This window comes from Callorhinchus milii, unplaced genomic scaffold, assembly GCF_018977255.1.
Source record: "Callorhinchus milii isolate IMCB2004 unplaced genomic scaffold, IMCB_Cmil_1.0 Scaffold5, whole genome shotgun sequence".
Classification (NCBI taxonomy): Eukaryota; Metazoa; Chordata; class Chondrichthyes; order Chimaeriformes; family Callorhinchidae; genus Callorhinchus; species Callorhinchus milii.
In genome coordinates, this window is record NW_024704746.1 from 27,604,541 (window position 1) to 27,618,204 (window position 13,664).

Here is a 13,664-nt window from a genome sequence, read left to right on the forward strand (position 1 = left end):
GGCGCTACATAAGTGCACGTTGTTGAAGTGCTTTGAGACGTCTCAACGATGTGATGCAGCCCTATATCAAATGCAAGGATTATTATTAGTAGTAGTAGTAGTAGTATTATTATGTCGACTGGAATCAGAATGAAACTGAACACAAAAGGTGCAAATAGAGAAAAAAACACATTGGTAAGATTGGAATACATGCTGCCACTCAATTATTTTTTGCAATGAAAATCAACCTGCAACAAGAGAAGGCAATTGAGGCTATCGACCACACTCCTTCCACAGACAACAAACAGACCTAACCGTGTCACGGAACTTGCTTTGCTACAGAACATCTGAGAGCTATGCTATCATGGACTGGGAGTCTATTTCCTGGGAGAAAAATTCTGCTCCCCTCATTACTTGATTATTTCAGTCCTGAATCAGCCTGAGCACTCGTACAGAAATCCTTTCTAATAAACGACTATTTCTTCGGAAGATAGAGTGCCCAGATTTGCATAATAGTCCAGATACGATCCCATCAGTGATCTATGTAAGCTTACAGGGACTTGTTTTTGACTTATAGTAAGATGATCACAAATATGTTCTAGTATTTTATTAGCTTTGTTGATAACGGCTTCACATTGATTGGGAACTTTCAGTGAACGATCAATAGTCACATCAAGCCCTTTTCCTTCACTATCTCCACTAATGGACACCCCTTGATAGTGTACATATATTTACGGTTTCTTCTTCCAATATGGATCACATTAAAATCCATCTGCTTTTCCTTAGCTTACCGCTTCAATGTGTCCAGCTCTTTTTGAATGCGGTCAGTCTCTCTTAAACTCACCAGGTAATAGCATCATCAGCAATATTATAAAATAATAATATCGCAAGAAGCATTTCTCCAAATTATTTGGGATCAGTAAGGAACCCAGAACAGATCCCGATGAATTTTCGTTTGTCACTGTGTACCAGATCCTCACCCTTGTATTCAAATCCCTCCACTCCTCTGCACTCCCGACCTCTCTGACCTTCTCTCTTCTCAAAACAGTACCCGTTGCCTTCGTTCCTCCGAGTCTGGCTTCCTCCTCGTCCCCCGAGTCCTCCACTCCACCCTCGGCGGCCGTGCCTTCAGCCACTACGTCCCGAGGCTCTGGAACTCCCTTCCTCATTCCCTTGGCCTCGCCCTCTCTCTCCTTATCTGCTGAAGAGACCTGAAAATTTATTTTCGACCGCGCCTTTGGTCACCTTCCCCCCCTCCCCCCGGCTCTGCCCCGGGATCCGTTACTGTGAAGCGCTCTGAGACGCCGTCCGGTGTGGAGGGCGCTGTATAAATCCAAGTTGTTGTTGTTGTAGCTAAAGTCAGATTAACACACAGAAAAAGGCTGAGGTTTATTGGTGTCAATAAGGCACAGTGTGAAATCCACCTCGGTGGGATTTGCAGGCACACTCCCCTGGAGGAAATTGAAACGTTACGATATAAGTAATTGCTATGTGCAAACCGGCTGCCATGTTCACCCACAAAACACAGTCAATTCACTTTACAGTATATTCTTTGAAGCGCTTTGAGACGTCTTGAAGACACGATAAGGCGCTGTATCAAAGGCAAAGATTATTAATTATTATTATTGTTGGACGAATTGCTGGACGAAAGAATCCAAGATCCATCCAGTTCGCCTTCCACCAGTCGCATGCACAAGTCATGTCCCAAACTGTATTCCACGATATTATTTCCTAGAAGAAATCTATCTGATTTGCTTTTCAAAGAATACTGTGTAAAGTCCATCTTAATCCAGCAAGCAGAACTCTGAAATGACCGGATTTATTCCCGAATTGAATGTAGGAATAATGTTTTTTCTAACTGTAGCCTCACCTCAGGTTGGTGCATTGCTAGGACAAAAAAAAATACCCAAAACAGCTGATACACAAACCAAATATTCTATCAGTAGTTTATCCCATGGTTGAATAAGCACACCAAGTAAAGAACAATGCATTTTAACCCAGATGTCAAACATGAACAGCTAAGGTTTACCTTCATATTATTTATTCCTTATAAGGGTAAATGCTTAACCACTGCTGGATCAAGTACAATATCTGTAGGAAACAAAGGAAACAAAATGCCACGAGACTTCTTGTCTCCCTTTTAAAAAGTCATTAGCTCCTGTGTTATCATTAATAGTTTGGATTTAGAAAGTATGAAGGGCTAAAGATTTAACAATGTTCCCTTTTGCTTACCTCCAGCATGGCAGTGAGTTTAAACAGTCTAAATGAAGTTGGATCAAAAATATCAAGGTGTTTACAATAGTCTAGATTTAGCTTGATTCCTGAGATTCTAGAGATGATGTTCATTTCAAATGAGAAAACTAAACATTGCAAAACACCAGAAGATTTTCCAATTGTTCAAGTGTCGCTTCATGTTTTATTACAAAAAACACATTTGCAAAACTCTCTCATATATTTCGTATCTCCTATTTTCACGTCTATTTTCAAAATGGGAAAAGTTCCTACCTCTAAGCAGTCCGCCATCCAAGACCAGAATAAACGTCCTTTGAAAGAATACGGGACAAGGAAGATTAAAATGATAGAATCTATTCATAATATTTAGGGCACAAAGAATTTGTTTCAGTCACTGTATGTTTTCGAGCTCTAATACTTAACTTGAGTGGAGCACTTTTCATTAAGTATTTATGCTCGAATTTCTGTACTCTGAAGTGACATTTATAATGAGGCCTTTTATTTCTGGTAAACTTGTCAAACCCAAATCAGCGATGCAAAGCCCAATCTCTTTTTTTAAAAAAAATGAAAACACAACCTGAATCTTGCGAACGATGGAAATCTTTATTCAAGTTCTATATTCAAAGGCTGAGGTGTTAAAGACAGAGCTGAGTTGCAGCTAAGTGTAGAGCTGAACTATACAGTCTCAGCCACATCTCGGTGTTCTCCTCCTGGGGGATAGATGGAGAGTTAAGAACTGGCAACAAGGGGACATTTGGGAACAAAACGTCAGAATCGAGTCAACCCTCGGTAGCTGATCCTGATCCAAGCAAGTCCGCAGTACTCTAGGGCACTGCTTATGATAGCCTAGCCAGCTTGGCTCATCGGTAGTACTTGGAGGGGCGGGCCAGTCACTGGGGGCAGGGAATCATCCCACTCAGCACCCGTTATCTCTGCGAGCCAAAGCCCTAAAGGTCCAAGCTGGACAAGCAGCAGGAAAGCTTCCCACACAGTGCTTTCAAAGGGAAGCTATGCAGCTTTAGCTGGTTAGTCTCCAGCAGTTACTCCAATGCAAACTCTGAGGACCTCAAACCTGTAATTATCGCTGGCAATACTTAATGACTATGAATGTGAGGGCTGAAATTCTATCGCGTTCCTTAGCCTGGGAATCATATTAATGTCTTATTATTTAAGATTTCACAGAATTACTGAAATTCTTAAACTCAGTCTCAGTTCTGCAAGCTAGGTTTCTGCAGTCCTTAAAAAGAAATGGGTGTCTAAATTATGACTGAATTTATAAAATTTCCACTGGGTGGCATTTTGTGCCAGTAATGCATTGAGGAACACTATCATTTTGACCCCCATCTTGCAGAGAAATGCAATGATATCTAATTGAACAGTTATCCATGTGTTGAAATAACATTTCTCTAAAACTACCATTGGTGGAGATTGTTAGGGCAATGTATGCTAAATTAATTAATTTGCTGGAGTGTATTTTTTTTTAATGTGGGATGTTTAGTAGAAACATAGGTAAGGAGTAGGCCATTCAGCCCCTTGAACCTGTTCCGCCATTCTATCAAATCATGGCTGATCTTACCTTAACTACAATTACCCGCCTTTGCTCCATATCCCTTGATGCCCTGACCTAACAAACATCTATCCACCTCAGTCTTGAAAATTTGAATGTATTCAGCCATAACCACAGTCTTTTGGGAGAGGGAATACGTGGACCGGACATGAGTAAAATAATTGTAATAAGGGTACAGTCCAGCCTAATTTTTGAAGTTAAACACTTCATCCCTCTTTACCTGATCCAATATTATGAATGTGCAGCGATTTGAATAAGCTTTCAAAATGATTATTAAATGATGTTTAATTTTTAACTACACGAACGTTTACATAATTCCCATCGTCATATTCAATATCCAGCTGTGCGCAATTGGCTGCTGCGTTTCGCCCACAACATATCCATTCAATTCACTTTCCAGTATATTCTGTGAAGCCCTTTGAGATGTCTCAATGATGTGAGAAAGCGCTATATATGATGCAAGGATTATTTTCATTATTGTATGGCCAGTTTCATATTGTAGCCAGGAACATAGCTACAAGTCCAAATATGAGTTGCAACTGAATCCTGAATTGTCCCACAAATAGTCGTGGAGTAAAAAGAGTACAGTGAAAGGAGAGGTGAAGGTTCAAGGGAACTTTCTAGATTTCATTGTTTAAGCAATTGGTGGCGATCCACGCTATTGCGTAACAATGTGATGAATAAAAGGTTTGGACATGTGCAAAGTTCCCTCCAGTTCATCCACGTTCTACTTAAAGAAAGCTTGGCAATAGCAGAACCTACTGACACCGAGAGACTGAGTGGCTTAGGGGCTTCCCTTACGGATGTTCTCACAGCTGCTATCTGTCAAATGGATTGCAAATTCTAAGGAGTCATCACCACTGGTTATGAAAATCTTGGCAATAAGTTTCAGTCAACCATAAAGAATTTATTCAGGGACCTCATAGATACACAGAGCTCTGGCCTCAGGCAGTTCGCTGCCATCAATGAGCAGATGGCTTTCACAGTGTTACAAACAGAGGCCTGGAGAGGCAGGACATAGGTGATCAAACCCTGCAATTCACCTCTTATTGGTTACAGTCAATAATACATAATTAGTGCGGCTCCACTCAAGGGCATTGAGCCACCCTTAATGACAACCTCAGGCACTCCAGGCCCTGATACACCACCATTAGGGCCTGTTTGTGATCCCACCCTCCACTCCCTCCAAATTGGAGTCTTGTAGCTCAGTGGTTAGAGCATTCACCTCGCAAGCAAAGAACTTGGGTTTGATTCCCGGGCAGGGCAAAACCTTAGGCAGGTTTCCTTGCTCCACAGGCCTCTGTTTATCCAGCAGTAAGTAAGACACCCGATTGTTAGTTGATTAGCGGATCACTTTTCCGAGGGTAATAATGCCTTCAAAAAATTTTTTTTTTTAAAATTATTATTTGGTCACTCTACCCATCACTGTTTGTAGGACACCGCTGTGCGCATTTGGCACAAAATATACAGTGAATTCACTTTACGGGATATTCTGTGAAGCTCTTTGAGACGTTGAGAAGTGAATTGACTGTGTATTTAGTGGGCAAAACGCGGCAGCCAATTGCGCACAGCACAGACCTACAAATAGTCATGGATTGAGTTTTAATGTCAGTATTGGCTTCAACGGTAACATAAAAGGTACCATTTAAGACTCGCCTGTAAAAAGCCTGAGGTGACAGTCGAAGACATTGGTTTTGTTCCTCTTACGCATTTTCTTTCGTCCAGAGTTGAACGTTGCAGCGAAGAATACTTCAGCGAGCATCGGATCACTGTGAACTAACCGTCCTGAAATAAATGCAATTAAAAAAAGATGGATTTACAATCAACTGCTCTCCTGTAACAAGCTCGCTATACTTTGAATCTTTGCGAAGTTTACATAAGAACTGTATAAAAATAAATGTTTGGCACAGTGGAGTGTAGAAAAATATTTGTGCTATCACTATGGAAATGTTAACAAAAACATGGGGGGTTTGATGGAGTTGGTTGACTGCAGCTCTTTTATTGGCTTTTTCCAGCAGTGCGCTAGTCTCAAAATGGACATAAAATTAATAGAAGGTTACTATAGGGTTAGATGGTTAATTTGTTAATTTATTTATTCCACGTCACATATCGGAGGTTCACATTCAAGTCCAATCTGAAAATATGGTTCAGACGACAATGGAGTCTCCGTGGACTGTCAGGAAGCACAGAAGCATTCACACCTCTTCGATTGCCCCCTCCCACTACAACTGCAACTTGCATTTGAATTTACATAGACCTCCTCACACAGGGTAGCGTCCCAGAGCGCTTCTCAGTGACGGAGCACGGTGCCGAGCCAGGGGTAGGGGGCAGGTGACTATCGTTGAGACGTCTTAAAGCGCTTCACTGTGAAGTGGATTGAGAGTGTATTTTGTGATCCAAACGTGGCAGCCAATTCCGCACAGCAGTGTCCCACAATTAGTCGTGGGTTGAGTGACCACATTTTTTTTTAGGGATTATTACCCCAGAAAGCGATCCACCAATCGACTAACAAGCGGGTGCCTACTTACTGCTGGATAAACAGAGGTGCGTGTGTATGTGGAGTAAGGAAAGTTGCCTAAGGTTTCGCCCTGCCCGGGAATCGAACCCGGATCCTCTCGTTTGCAGGCGAGGCCACTAATCACTGAGCTACAGGACTCCAGTAATGACCCGGAAAGGGGACGACATGCTACATTTTTTTTTCACGGATCCATTTTTGATGTGCTGTCTAATTTGGGGATCCAAGACACCTTGTTACAATGGGTTTGCCCTATATATTTCTCCCTCAAGCACTTCAGCTAATTCTGCATCTATGGGCCTTTTCGTGGTCATGAATTTGGTCGGTGTATTCAACAGCATTGTATTGTGATTGAGAGTCAACAAGTTGTGTGAAAGTTGCACAGTCGATATTTTTGCGGCTGTTGAAAGTTAAAATGTTGTGATTGGTAATAATGCGGATTTATTTGAATTCTCGTCGAAGAGTTCTTAGAAACAGCTGTTGTTTTTATTTTTCCTCCAACCCACGGAAAGATTCCCAAGGATAATATTTGCTTTGAAAGTATTTTATGACAGTCATAAAAATCCTGACCTGCTGGAGATAACATTATTTTCGCTTCCTCAAATGAGTTTAACCTCTGGTTATTGGAATAAAAGAACATAATTGTTTTAGATCTGTTGATACATTGAGCAAAAGTATCACCATTCCATAAATAGCTAAAGAGTTAATGAAAAAAAAAAGCAGAGTGACAGAGATAGGAAGCCAGAGAGCAGAAATATCTTAGCAGAGATCAAGTCAAAGAGAAATTTTGGCGTTTTCTTAAATACTGCCATCATTTTGAAGTCTATTTACTGTAAATTTTCTTTTAAGAAATGCAGAAAACTGGCTTCAAAGCGGACTGAATTCAACAATATGCCATTGAAAACATCAGAACTGCACCAACCAAAACCTCATCTAACCTCCAGACATGTACATATTTTGTCAGCGATCAACAACAACTTGTGTTTAGATTATAATAATAATAATAACAATAATGCCGTGTTTTGCCCACAAATATACAGTCAATTCACTTTATGGTATATTCCGTGAAGCGCTTTGAGATGTCGAGAAGATGTGATAAGGCGCTGTATCAAATGCAAGGATTATTATCATTATTATTATGATGATTAAAAACATAAGAACATATGAATTGCGAGACGAAAGCAGACCTATGACCTTCCACCATCCTGGCAGTCAAATGCACATGTCCCATACTATGTACTGTGTAGCAAACTATCAGCAAATATTAATGATCTACGTGCTCCTACATGTTATGTTATCTAGAAACCATAGTGTGAAAAAGACAGAACAAGTACATAAAAGCAGTTAGACTGGCATTGCACGAACTGGCACTGAAATAATAATCCTTGTATTTGCATTTGATATAGCGCCTTATCATATGAGACGTCTCAAAGCATTTCACAGAATATACTGTAAAGTTTTATTTCATTTAGATATACTGCAGAGAGTCTTCATTAACTTTGACAAAGGATCAGTTGATCTCGATAGGCGTATTTTTTGCATTGTAACTAACGATTTAACAGCGTTAAATCTTACATTCAAAACAACTGGATCAAAATAATAAGTTTGTTACACAATGGAACCCTGTAACTCAGTGGTTAGAGCACTCGCTTTGCAAGCGAGAGACATGAGTTCAATTCCAGGCAGAGGGCGAAACCTTGGGCAAGTTTCCTTACTCCACACACCTAATAATAATCCCTCCAAAACCAAAAACAATAATAAAATTGGTCATTTTCAATCTACGACTGTTTGTGGGACATTGCTGTGCGCAATTGGCTGCCGCGTTCGCCCACAAATATACAGTCAATTCACTTTACAGTGTGTTCTGTGAAGCGCTTTGGGACGTCCTCCCGACGTGAAAAGCGCTATATCAAATGCAAGGATTATTATTATTACTATAATGCAGTAACCATTCAAAATGAGAAGAGAATTTCCTGGACTGTGGCGCGTGTTGGCAGCCTGCACATTCAGTAAAGAACAACTTTGCTTCAGGCAAATTAACATTCGAAGAAAAATGGTTACCGTTTGTTCACATCATAGCTTCAGAGGGAGAACAACATGTTGAAATTCAAGTCGAGGTCATTGACAGAATCACTCAGTCAGACAATGAGCATTGGGCAGTAAGTACAAAGGAGAAAAATATTGCCAAGTTTTAAAGACGCAGATTAATTAAAGGCTGTGAATGCTGAATCCATTCAAATTTTTAAAACTGAAGTGGATAGATTTTTGTTAGATACGGGTATCAAGGGATATGAGGCAAAGACGGTATTTGGAGTTTTGCCCTGTCCGGGAATTGAACCCACGTCCTCTCATTTGTGAGGCGAGTGCTCTAAACAATACGCTGTAGGATTTCGCAATAGCGAATACCCAGTGCCTATTAGCACTTGATAGGTGCCATTGAAAGGGCAAAGATAGAATATTAACCCTAAAAAAATGTGTACCACGTATCAGAATATTGTTCCTGCAAATCCAGGGTTGGATTACGTGGAACAAATAATTAGGGTAAGTGGAAGAATACAATTATAAACAATTGGCTGTACTTGTTAGCAGCTTCGCTTGCAATCAAATGATTCAATATTGAATATAGATTGACACACAGTCAGACATTTCGTTTTTATCTATACTGTTGGGAGCACTCAGTGGGAGAACTCCTGTGGGAGGACTTCTGTTGGGAGGTCTCCTTGGTGGAGTGCATACATGTGTGATGAGCTTGTAGGTCATAGCTTTTCTCTGTGCTACTTTGGTGCAGAATACTATGCATACCTTATACTTTGGGGCTTAATTAAATATAGCTCAACAACGATAGGAGATCCCCGAAAAAAATATGCCCCTCACACTCCCCCATGCAAGACCTTGCTGATGAGGTATAAATCCTGTCTCTACGTCCATCGGTTATTGTGTTCTTGGCAGACAAACAAACACACACACACGCGCACACACACACACACACAGACAGACACACAGACATTTTGTTTTTATTAGTATAGATCAGATCCAAGGTCAAAGGAAAGCAATAATAATACAATTTATATTTATATTGCACCTTACACGTCAGAAGGTTGTCTCAAAGTGCTTATTGTGGAGGCGTCATGTGGAGGAGAACCTGTTAGCTATTAACTTTGATAGACTGGAGGACAATTAATATTCCTGTTTATTTGAAACCAGTGCACTGATTAGTCAACCTGGTTTCAATGGTTTGAAAATACACAGTGTGCTCTGACCATCAAAAACAACAAAGTACATTTGTACAATGCCTTTCACGTCGAGAGGATGTCCCAAGGAGCTGGACTGTCACGGGTTTGGACTCGAGCTGGGGGTTGGGATCGGGAGGGGTGAAGGTCAGGGAGAGTAGGGGTAGGAGGGTGACGGAAGTAATCATTTATTACTTGCTAGAAAACCTGATCTGGAACATAGTGTGAACATCAAGGAATTTTACAAATAATTAATAACAAAATAGTTTGTCCAATATCTACTTTATTACCTCCAGGAGCTTAAATAATAACAGAGCAATAAGCAGCTTTACAAACATTAGTTTCGCTAATGTTATCTGATTAAAAGTGTTAGAGACTTGACTTGTAGCCATGATATACTTCAGCCAGAAATTAGTTAACTAATGGTTAATTGTGCTTTTTGGGAAGAGGCAGGGAATTTGATCTGAGAGATGGAGTCTCAACGTGGTCGCTACTTTCAGAATGAAACACTAATAAAGAATTAGAATTAGTTATTTAATTGTTTTCCCCCTTTGCCTTTGCCTAACTTGAATCTTTCTCGAGTAGGGTTTCATGATGCTGACCACTTTTGCCAAGTGGGCATTCTTCAGCTGCGAGCAAAGGCAGCAAATGTCACTGAGTGAGGCCAATCCTTTACTCAACCAATATCCACAGCAAGCATTCTCCAATGTTTTCTGTGAAAACAGTGTGCAGGCAATAATTCATTTCAACCCCGCGCTCTGTTTTGTGACCCAATGCTGTAGGCCTTTACCCACTGGACCATAAATGGGATGCAAAAAATGATAAGACATTGACTTAAAAACGTTTCATTGGTTACCTCTAATTTAATAATAAGTCCTACAGAGAAGTCCTGGAGTTCTGTAGCTCAGCGCTTAGAGCACTCGCCGCGCTAGCGAGAGACCTGAGTTCAAGTCCCGACAGGGCAAAACCTTGGGCACGTTTCCTTGCTCCACACGCCTGATAATAATCCCTCAAGAAAAAAAACAATAATAATTTGGTCACTCAATCCACGGCTGTTTGTGGGACGTTGCTGTGCGCAATTGGCTGCTGCGTTTTGCCCACAAATACACAGTCAGTTCAATTTACAGTGTATTCTGTGAAGCGCTTTGAGACGTCTCGAAGATGTGAAAAAGCGCTATATCAACTGGAAGGATTATTCCTATTATTAACAATAATAATAATCCCAGCATTTGATATAGCATCTTATCACGTCGTTGAGACGTCCCAAAGCGCTTCACAGAATATACTGGTAAAGTGAGTGGACTGTGTATTTGTGGGTTGTGTTGTTTCTGTGTAAAAGGAATTTGGAATGTAAAAAGAATGAAAAAATTCTGACAACAAAAATTAAGATCTATAGCTAAAGATAGAAAATGTTTAGTACAGCCAAAGCTCTGTCTGGTTCAGAGAATCCAATAATCCTTGCGTTTGGTAATGTCAGGAGGACATCTCAAAGTGCTTCACAGAATTTTCTCCAAAGAGTAGTGACTGTGTATTTAGTAGGCAAACATGGGCTGTTACACTTTCATTTACTATTTTCATTTCTTTAAATACTATTAACCGCAAAGAATGGTTCAGAACCAAAAACAGCTATTGAAACAAATAAGGTTTAAAAAAAGAAAATGGCAATTACCAGGGAGCTGAGATTAACCAACTGTAAATCTTTGAAATTGTGTAAAATACTCAAGAGTCAAATAAAGCATCACTCAACCCGGGCTGTACAGCCAATAGACAGTTGTATCCCATAGAACACACGCGGATCTGACCTAGATTAGCTTGTTTATCTTTTCCGCGATTGTGGGTCCATTTATCCAGATGAGGAGAAACTTTTAATGTCTTTTTATTTTTAATAATAAGGGGTGGGAGTCTGATTGATAACAGATTAATAGAGTCTTGTGTAACATTGTGTTTTGGGAGCCAGAAGCAGTTCTTGAAGGCAGTTCTTTTAACAGTTCCAAAAACAGGGTTATTGTGCAATCCTATTGTGTGTGGATTCTTTATACAATGCGCAGCGCAATGATAAGAAATTGCCTCGATTTGTAATCTTTGTGCGTGTGTATAGCAAGTGCTTAGTGTTCAGAAAAAAGGAAAAACGAAAATAATACCGTGACAGTTATTACCCCAGATATGTAAAGATGCTGCAGGAGTTCACTGTGACACATTTATGCATGTCAAAGATTATCAGTTATTTTCACAGCAGCGGAGGATTGCTTTTTGGCATCCATAGTACGTTATAGCTGCTTTACGCTGAGGTAAACAGGGTCAGAAAGCTGTCAATAAAGAGCAGATGGTGGCAAAATCAGGGGGTGGTTATGAGGAAGAGCTATGGAGGAAGATATTTTGATTCACTTTAATTAGGATCCATTTTGGTGAGATGGAAAGGGGCATTTTTTCCCCAAAAAAGACCGTCCTCTTTGACCGTGCCTACAGTCACCTCCCCCGGCTCAGTGTCACGTTCCATCACTGTCAAGCGCTCTGGGACGCTGCCCTGTGTGAGGGGCGCTGTGTAAATACAAGTTGTTGTCGGTCAGGTCTGGTTGGAAGGAATCTGCTTAACAACAACAACAAAGTACATCTGGATAGTACCTCTCACATCGGGAGGACGTCCCATATACGTTCATATTTAAGACCCTTTGTTTGATCAAATCATTTTTATAGAGCACATTTGGTTTTAAAAAAACGCATAGTTTTGTTTCTCTCCAAGAGGTCATATAATCGGAGATGTGCTGTTAAAATAAGTTATTACATGCTTTATGCTAATTCAAAAATAACTGCTTATGGATCCCAAGCTGCATTTCATCATCAATCTGATATACAGTTTCCTGCAACAGTTAATCGCACCGTAACATTCACTATACTGTGGAAAATACATATCGTAAATGTGCTGCGTGCATATGCAGCTATATCATTAACTTTAATAGATGTCCTAGTTTAATGACCCAGTTTCATGTCAGGCCATTAATTTCTTTAACAAAAATTGGTATGCGCATTCTGGTGTCTATTACAATATAATTTGAAAGAGGACCAGTCTACCAGACTATTATCGCATCACTATCTTCAGATGAAGGTGTAACCAAATACTGCGAACACTTCTCGTTTTGAAAATCTGAAATGTTCTCTTTATCACTCACTAACGAACTTAAGCTCAGAGCAATCGCCTCGCAAGCGAGAGGACTTGGGTTCGATTCCCGGGCAGGGTGAAAAGTTGGGCAAGTTTCCTTACTCCACACCTCTATGTACCTAGCAGTAAGTAGGAACCCGGTTGACAGTCAATTGATGGATTGCTTTATGGGAGTGATCATCCCTTCAAAAAAAAACATTTTGTCACTCAATAGATATTATTATATCTATTATTATAAGTCATATCAGTTGATGCGTTGCATAAGTCGTATCATATGTGACTTACGTAGAGTTAAGTACAAGTCACATTTTATATGACTAACACTTGACAACTGCACAAATACTATACAAACTGGTGACATTATGGTAAGATTTCTGTACCATGTTTAACCCATGCCTATTAAAGCTATGGTAGCACATTCTTTCCATAAGTAGTACTGCACACTACTGCACTTCATGTGCAGGAAACATGTACTGTACAATGAATGGCACAACAGGAGTAGGCCATTCAGTCCCTCAAGCCTGTTCTACAATTTTATAAGATAATGGCTGATCTGTACCTCAACTCTAACTATCCGGTGTTTGCCCCATATCCCTCGATACACTGACCCAACAAACATCTATCTACCTCAGTCTTGAAAATGTGAATGGATCCAGCATCCGTTCCCATTTTCAAGACTGTGAACGTTTTCAAGACAACGAGACAGGTTTCAAAACAGAATTGTTTAAATAGAATCTTAACTTAATAAAAACATTCAGAAGTGATTTCCATCCTATTCTATTCCACGTGCTTCAAACAGTAATGTGATGATACTACTTCAAAGACCTTTTTCTTTTGGAGTAACGATAACAGAATGCTTCAGAATACCTTTGTGCTTTCATCCCCCTATTTTGGGTAATAATAATAGATAATCCTTGCATTTTGAAATAGCGCTTTTCACATCTTCGAGACGTCTCAAAGTGCTTCACAGAATATACTGTAAAG